Raw genomic sequence first — 9,332 nt, 5'->3', positions numbered from 1 at the left:
TATATAATATATATATATATATATATATATATATATATATATATATATTGGTAATCTTCAAGTTTAGGGGGGTAAAAAAGTAAATAAAAATATTCAAGGGAAATAACTGAACGACTTACCAGTATTATCCGTTTCTTCTAGCTATTTATAAATAAATCACACCCTAACCCTAATCCTAACCCTAACATCAATCAAATCACGTGTGTGATTTATTTATAAACAGAGATGTACGGAGAATACTGGTAAGACGTTCAGTTACTTCCCTTGAATATTTTTATTTATTTTTTTACCCCCCTAAACTTGAAGATTACCATATATATATATATATATATATATATATATATATATATATGTATGTATATATATATATATCATCATCGTCGTTTAATGTCTGCTTTTCATGCTGGCATGGGTTGGACGATTTGACTGAGGACTGGCGAACCAGATGGCTGCACAAGGCTCCAATCTGATCTGGCAAAGTTTCTACAGCTGGATGCCCTTCCTAACGCCAACCACTCCGATAATGTAGTGGGTGCTTTTATGTGCCACAGGCATGATGGCCAGTCAGGCAGTTCTGGCAACGACCATGCTCAAAAGGTATTTTTTACATGCTACCTGGACAGGGGCCAGTCTGGCAGCACTGGCGACGACCTCGCTCGAATGTTGTTTTTCATGTACCAGTAAGGCGACGCTGGCAACAATCACGCTTGAATGGTGTTTTTTTACGTGCCACCGGCATGGGAGCCAATCCATGGCCCTGGCAACTATTATGCTCGGATGTACTTTTAACATTCCACTGGCTCATGTTCCAATCAGGCAGTACTGTCATTGGCCATGTCAGTGATTTTTATTTGATTTCACTTGCCTCAATAGGTCTTCGCAAGCAAAGTTTATTGTCCAATGAATGAGGGGTACCCATAAGTTGGCTGGTTACACCCACTGGCATAGGCCACGGGCTATGGTCTCACTTGTCGGTCTTCTCAAGCACAGCATATTTCCAAAGGTCTCAGTCACTAATCATTGCCTTGGTAAGGGCCAATATTCGAAGGTCATGCTTCACCACCTCATCCCAGGTCTTCCTGGGTCTACCTCCTCCACACGTTCCCTCAACTGCGAGGGTGTGACACTTTTTCACACAGCTGTCCTCATTCATTCGCAACACATGACCATACCAGCGCAATCGTCTCTCTTGCACACCACAACCGATGCTTCTTATGTTCAGCTTTTCTCTCAAGATACTTACACTCTGTCGGGTATGCACACTGACATTACTCATCCATCGTAGCATACTGGCTTCATTTCTTGCAAGTTTACACATGTCCTCAGCAGTTACGGCCCATGTTTCACTACCATGTAGCATGCCTGTTCGTACACATGCGTCATACAGTCTACCTTTTACTCTGAGCGAGAGGCTCTTTGTCACCAGCAGAGGTAAGAGCTCTCTGAACTTTGCCCAGGCTATTCTTATTCTAGCAGCTATACTTTCAGCGCACACTCCCCCGCTAATGACTTGGTCACCTAGATAGCGGAAGCTATCGACTACCTCTAGTTTTTCTCCCTGGAATGTGGCAGAAGTTGTTCTCTGCACATTTTCAGTGTTTATTGCTCCTGAGCATCTGCCACATACAAAAACTATCTTCACAGTTAGCCGTTCTTTGATATTGCTGCACCTCTTATGTGTCCATAGCTTACACTGGGTACATCTTACAGAGTTTCTACGTATGCCTTTTCTACAGATCGAGCAGGGCCATCTACCTGAAGGGATTTGTGGTTTGTCTGCCTTCCTACTTATTAGGACTTTGGTTTTAGCTAGGTTGACTTTAAGGCCCTTTGATTCTAATCCTTGCTTCCACCCCTGAAACTTCTCCTCTAGTTCTGATAGTGACTTGGCAATTAGAGCAAGGTCATCAGCATAGAGGAGCTCCCAGGTGCATCCTGTCTTGAATTCTTCTGTTATTGCCTGGAGGACTATGATAAATAGGAGGGGGCTGAGGACAGAACCTTGGTGGACCCCTACCTCCACCCGGAATTCTTCACTGTACTCGTTGCCAACCCTCACCTTACTGACAGCGTCCCTGTACATGGCTCGCACAGCTCTCACTAACCATTCTTCTATCCCAAGTTTCCTCATTGACCACCAGATAAGGGATCGGGGGACCCTGTCAAAGGCTTTCTCCATGTCAATGAAAGCCAGGTACAGAGGTTTATCTTTGGCTAGGTATTTCTCCTGCAGTTGTCTTACCAGAAATATAGCATCAGTGGTGCTTTTCCCTGGCACAAACCCAAACTGCATCTCATCTAAACTAACTCTCTTCGTAATTAGTTGGGCTATGATCCTCTCCGTGACCTTCATTACCTGATCCAACAACTTGATACCTCTGTAATTATTTGTATCCAATGCATCACCTTTAGGGTGCAACAGAAGTAACACCCTTTTCTATTTGTATTTTTTTATAATTTTCTGCAGCATAAATTTCTTTTTTTTTTGTTTTATATGATATAATTTTATAATGTATCTTTTTTTTCTCTTTATTTCAGGAATTTTAGATAAATAAGGCCATGCAATTAAATTTCAAATGTGGAAGGAAATCTCTAGATTCAGAAACCCTAAAGTAAATTTAGTAAAATCAGGGGTTTTAGTTGGCAAGAAAAATGACAGGATTCAACAACCATCTGGGAAGGGATCATGTTTGATATGCAGAAAGGGAGTTGGTAGGAATTAGATTCGGTGCCTCCAATTACTGATGTACAAACAGTATTTATTTTTCATATTAGAGTTTATTCAGGAGTATACCCAAAGGTTTTTACAATTAAATACATTTGCAAGTTAAACATATTAGATACAACCAAAAACAGACCTAAATGTCTGTTGTGTTTGTCTCCATTGACTGTGGAAAAGTAGTTGCTGATGCTGCTGTTTCAGCTATTTTTATAGTCTTATCAGAAAAATGTTTTCCCTATATTTACTGCTACCATGGAACTATATTTGCAGCCACTTCTGTTACATTTTAACTCAGCTAGGCAGACTGATTTTCATATTTGACACATTCTTTGTTGTTAGTTCTATTATATAAATTATTGATGTGTGCTAGCAGTGTTTATTTTTCATACTAATGTTTACTATGGGATATGCTCAGTGTAAACTATGTGTATAGGTGTTAGGTGGGATCGCAGGTAGAGTGTTTGAGAAGGCTGGTGTAATTAGTAGTAAGAAGATCTATAAAATGAATTCTCTCAATTGACCAGAGGGTCCTAGAAGTGATTGATAACTTCTGTTACCTAGGTAACCAAATTAGTAGTGGAGGAGGGTGATTTGAAAGCATAGCAACCAAAATAAGAATGTGCTGGAAAAAAAGTTCAGAGCTTTATTATTTCTGTTGGTAAGAAAGGGGTTCTTTCTCAGTTAAGGGCAGATGCTATGATGCATGGGTACAAAGTTTGAAATGGCGCAATAATGAATGATGGACATTGAATGCAGATAATGTGTGAAGGTTAGAAAGAGATGAAACGAGCAAACTTCTCTGGGTGTCTGTTATGTTTTAATACAGATTTATCCGCGTGAAAGCCCGTCCAGCAATTATGGTGTGAACATGTGAGCAATATATATATTCAAAAATACACACTGATTAAAGCAGAACTCAAAAATGCACGTGCAAAACAAAGCAATATGCAAATTAGAAGAACAATTATTTGTAGAAATTAACAAAATACAAATATATTTACTAAACAAGGCAAAGTCACCAAACTCAGTTGGATACCGAGTCAGAACTGAATGAGAGCAATATAACAATGTCTAACATTGGTATGAAGGACTGTGTGTAAATGGGTTGGAAGAAAAATACGACATAATAAGAGAGGAGTTTATGTTTGAGTTGAAATAGGTTGAATACAGAGGAATTATAACCTGGAATTATCTACAAATGTATTCATACTCTTCCTTGGACTAAAATGTAAAAGAAAACCTGAAAAATCAATAATAAATCCAAAGAAAACTATTTCTAACAATAATCATGTATGATTTCAGAATAATTAAAAGGTCAACTTAGATTGAACAAACATGTGATCATAGACATTCCAAAACTGACCATCTTGCCTGGTTTGTTGCATTTACCAAAGTTAGTTTCGTTTATCATAGTTGTTATTTAAAATCCTGCTTGAATTGACTTTACATCATTCTATATTTGTTAAAAGAAACTGGAGCCAGTTTATTTGAGTAATTCCGTCTGCTACAGATCGATGTCTATACCAATTCTTAATTTCGCTATTCACATTGAAATCGTTATAAGTAGTAAGGGACATAAACATACAATGCTTGGAAGAAGTTAGAAAAAGTTATTTCCCTTTAGAAATAAGTTTGAGTTTGCATGGCTTCCCTTTACGTCAACGTGCTCGCTATCTCCACAAACACACACACAAATAAATACGTACAGCTGCACACATATACGTATATGTTCCTATACATACATATACGTGTGGACACTGCCTCATGTATCAGAGGCAACTAAGAGAAAACCCCACCAAAACTAAGTAAAGGCGCACGCGTGGCTGTGTGGTAAGAAGTTTGTTACCCAACCACATGGTTCCAGGTTCAGTCTTGGCCAAGTGTCTTCTACTCTAGCAGTAGACCGGCCTAAGCCTTGCGAGTGGATTTCGTAGATGGGAACTGAAAGTAGCCCATCTTTTATATGTGTGTGTGTGTATATATATATATATATACATATATATATATATATAATTATATGTATTTCTTCTATCTTAATGAATAAAAATTCTTCGGATAGAATAAATGGGTTAATAGAAACCAATGTAGCAAAGAACACAAAATAACTTTGGTGTTGTTCCTGTTTTTAAGGCAGGAACTCCTTGAAATTTTGGGTATTTGAGTATATTTAAAAATTTAAGGAATGGAGAAAACGCATGTTATAATTGCATACTTTATTTCTACATATGTTTCAAAGGATTACAACCTATGTGATCCATAGGGATCTGTGATATTAAAATTGTAACCTTCTCATCAGGGAAAGCATGGGAATCATCTTAAACGTAAGACATTATGACCGAGTATGAAAACAGTAGATGGATAAGGTTATGACATGATTCATTTGAAAAAGACCGTTAGAGAATTGGACGCTACCGGATAGTAGGTTGGACAACACGTACATATAAATGTGTGAAAACATACATGCATACATAAATACATATACACATACATACATATATATATACACACATATATACACATATGTATGTGTATATATATATATATATATATATATATATATATATATATATATATATATATATATATATACACACACACATATACACGCATACGTACACATCTATGCGTGGGTACGTATGTGCATGTGTGTAGATGTGAATCTGTCTCGTGACAGATAGATTTATGAGAAGATGGAAGCCTGTGGCAAGGAAGCTGGGAGTGTTTGGCACCAGGTAAGTGGAAGCCAAAAAAACAAGGGAAAGAAAAAGCAAGAGGTCTACACAGCCACTCCTGCGCCTATATATATATATATATATATATATATATATATATATATATATATATATATATATATATAGTTAAAAAAAACAATAACAAAAAAACAAAAAAACAACAAAGTGAGGACGTGATATGGATAGTATTATTGGACGCTCAGGAAAGGAAAGAGAGAGTGTATGACGTTTCGGGCGTAGCCCTTCGTCGGAAAGATGGAAAGTTCGGAGAATGGAAGAACGGAGAAAGAGGAAAATGGTACCGATGCCCACGAGGTTACATTATGAAAAGACCGGAAGAGGAGGTGGTGGGGGAAAAGTTCTTTCTAAGATAGGAGAGTGAAAAAGGGAGATGAATCTGTGCGTGTGCGAAAGTCTGCGAGTGTGTGTGTGATAACAGAACGTGTGTGTGCGTATGTATGTGTGTGTGTGTGTGTGTGTGCATGGTTTGGTGGTTTATCTGTTAGTGTGTTTGTGTGTGTGTGTGTGTGTGTGTGTGCATGGTTTGGTGGTTTATCTGTTAGTGTGTTTGTGTGTGTGTGTGTGTGTGTGTATGACGTAGTGGAAGAAATTAGTAGCAGGACTGGTTAGTGGACGCTATAGACAGTGTAGGTAGAAGGTCAACAGGTGGTTATTTGAGTGTGTGTGTGTTCGTGTTTGTGTGGGGTTGTAGGTGTTAGGTACGTGTACGTGTGTGTGTGTATTTTGTATGTGCGCGTGTGTGTATGTGTATGTTTTCTGTGCGTGCGTGTGTGTTTGTGTGTATGTGTATGTTGTGTGTATGTGCGTTGCTGTGTACGTGTGTGTGCGTGCGTTTGCTATTGTATATGCGTGTGTTGTTTATGCCCATGTGTGTATGATTGTATGCGTGTCTGTGTGAGTGTGTAGTGTTGGTGAGAAGTGGGTGTGTGCGTGTGTGTGTATATGTGTGGATGTGCGTGTGTGTGTGGGATTGTGAGTGTTAGGTACGGGTGTGTGTGTGTTTATGTGTGTCTGTATGTGTTTCCGTGTGCGCGTGTGTGTATATTTTTTGTGCGTGCGTGTATGTGTATATTGTGTATGTTTTCGTGCGTGCGTGTGTGTTATGTATGTGAGTGAGTATTGTGTATGTGAGAGGTGTGTGTGCATGTGTGTATATGTGTATGTGTGCATGTGTGTATATGTGTATGTGTGTTGTGTATGTGTGTGTGTGTGTGTGTAGTTTTATGTATGTGAGGGGTGTGTATGTGTGTGTTTATGTGTGTGCGTGCGTATGTGTGCCAGGTATGTGTGTTATTTTGTGTGTGCACTCCTGTGTGTATGTGTGTGCATGTGTATGCGGCTGTGCATGTAGGCGTGCGCGTATATATGGGTGTGTGTGTGTATATATGTGCGTTCGGCTATGTGTGTGTGAGGGCGCGTATGTATGTTTGTGAGGGCGCGTATGTATGTATGTATGTGGGCGGTATATATGTAAGGTGTGTGGGTATATGTGGTGGGTTTGGCAGATGGAAACAGAAGATCCCGTAGTATATATATATATATATATATATATTTGATGATATATATATATATATATATATATATATATATATATATATATATGGTATAGATCCCATGTCATAGCACCAGATATTTCTTCTTTATATAAATGTGTGTGTGAGCTTAGCAAAGACTCAAGTTTTCGCAAGATTGAAAGAAGCTAGGGCCTTGGTATCTTGTGAGAAATGGCCTTGTTCGACATACAGAAAAGTAGTAGGTATAAACTTCATATTCTGTTCCTAATGAACACACAAGTGATGTTGTTGTGTCACAGGTTGACTAACACAGAATGTAATCTATCTTTGTGACATATCTATTGGAGCAATACATACTATTAGCACACTGGAAAAAAATTTTCTGGATGACCCACAAATAGTTGTTGATGACTTTTATTATGTAAAAGATGTAATTAGTAGGGGAGATGGTTGCTAGAAAAGGATAGTAGTCAGGACAAGAACATGTGGAATGAAGTTTAGGAATCTCCTGCCACAAATGGCAGTGAAGGTTTTTTTCTCTTTGTACGAAGAGCAGATGCTTGTATTAGAACTGCTGAATGTAGAGGACTCAAGTAGATGGGAAAAAAAATGAAGCAATCATGTTCTGGTGGATGTGCAATGTGAGTGTGTGTGAAGGACATAGTATAGATGTGTTGAGAGAAAAACTTGGCACAAGAGGGAATTATTTGTGGTGTGCAAAAAGAAGATTATGTTGGTACGGTCATGCAATGAATGTGAATGAGGATGGCTGTATGAAGAAGGGCCAGTCAATGTGGATAGAACTTGTGGAAGAGGGAGACCCAGGAAAACATAGGAGAAAAGGATGAAGGCTGATCTTTGAACCTTGGACCTTGTGGATAAAGGAGTTGGATGACTGGCGAGATGCAATTCTCAAGATCTGCCCAATTTAGCAAAACTAAGTTCTGGAAGTATTGTGTGCATGCATGCACACACATGCATGCGCATGCACATACACACACACACGTACAACTGGGCCCTTTGCCCAATTTCCTCCCCAATGTGCCAGATTGTGAATGGCATGCTATACAAACCTATCAGACTATTATTTTATCTGATGATGAAACTTAAAGTAGTTCATGTATAACTCCTGTATTCAGTAAATGATGTATAAAAACACTGTTGAATGTTTTGGCTGCAACACACCCAGGAAAGACCTATTATGATATACCCAGTGGAGTGTGTGTGTGTGTGTGTGTGTGTGTGTGTGTGTGAGAGAGAGAGAGAGAGAGAGAGAGATAAAGAGAGAGAGAGAAAGAGAGAGAGAGAGAGAGAGAGAGTGTGTGTTGTTAAGAAGTTTGCTTTACATGCACTGGTTTTGGATTCAATTCCACTGCAGTGTACTTTGAATCTTCTTTGATAGCCTCTGCCTGACCAAAGCCTTCTAAGTATATCTGGTAGATAGAAACTGTGTGGAAGCATGTCTTGCACATACACATGTGTTATATATATATATATATATATATATATATATATATAAAAGATGAAATAGAGTGCAAAAACTACAGAAGACTTGTGTTATATGGTCAAAAAATATATTTAAATTGTAATGTTAGGAAAATGTTATAAAATTTTGTGTAAAATAACATTGTTTTTGGAGAAATAACAGGTTTCATATTTTCTTTTCAAATTTCTCAAATTTCTTTCCTGGTATTGTGTTATCTCTTTGTTATGAAGTGAAGTATGAGAGTTCTATCCTCTATGAGGATGGAATCAGACATGCAACACAAATCGACATAGAAACCTTATGAAAATTTCAACACAGCAACACACCTTCCCTGAAAATACTGCCGTACATATCCACATACAACCCCAGAAACAAAGAAGCCTTCACTATCATCACCCAAAATTTACCAATGCTACATAAGGACCCCAAATTAAAGGAAATTTTACATGCACATAAGATCATTAAAAGCCACAAACAACCAAAATCACTAAAAAAGATCCTCACAAAGGCAAAATTATTTTCTAAAATAACAGATGCAAAAGTGAAAAAACGTGGTTGACCAAATTGTGCAACATTCCCAAACCTTCTAGAAGGATCAGAATTCCTTTTCAAAGAGGGACAAAAATTCAAAATTAAATCTGACTTTACTTGTGCCTCAGAAAACCTGATTTATGTTATAAGATGCTCGGGCTGCCACCAAAACTACATAGGGATTATCGCTCAGACGCAGATGCACTCTGCATCGACAGCAGATAGCATTTTCAGAATACAGAATGATACCCTTTAGTGAACATATTGAGAAATGCGCCAAGCAACTGCTACCACAATTTGTAATCTTTCCATTCTATCAATGTGCA

The sequence above is a fragment of the Octopus bimaculoides genome, chromosome 3 (assembly GCF_046866305.1).
Source record: "Octopus bimaculoides isolate indiv1 chromosome 3, ASM4686630v1, whole genome shotgun sequence".
In the NCBI taxonomy this organism is placed as follows: Eukaryota; Metazoa; Mollusca; class Cephalopoda; order Octopoda; family Octopodidae; genus Octopus; species Octopus bimaculoides.
This window is presented reverse-complemented; position numbering follows the sequence as displayed.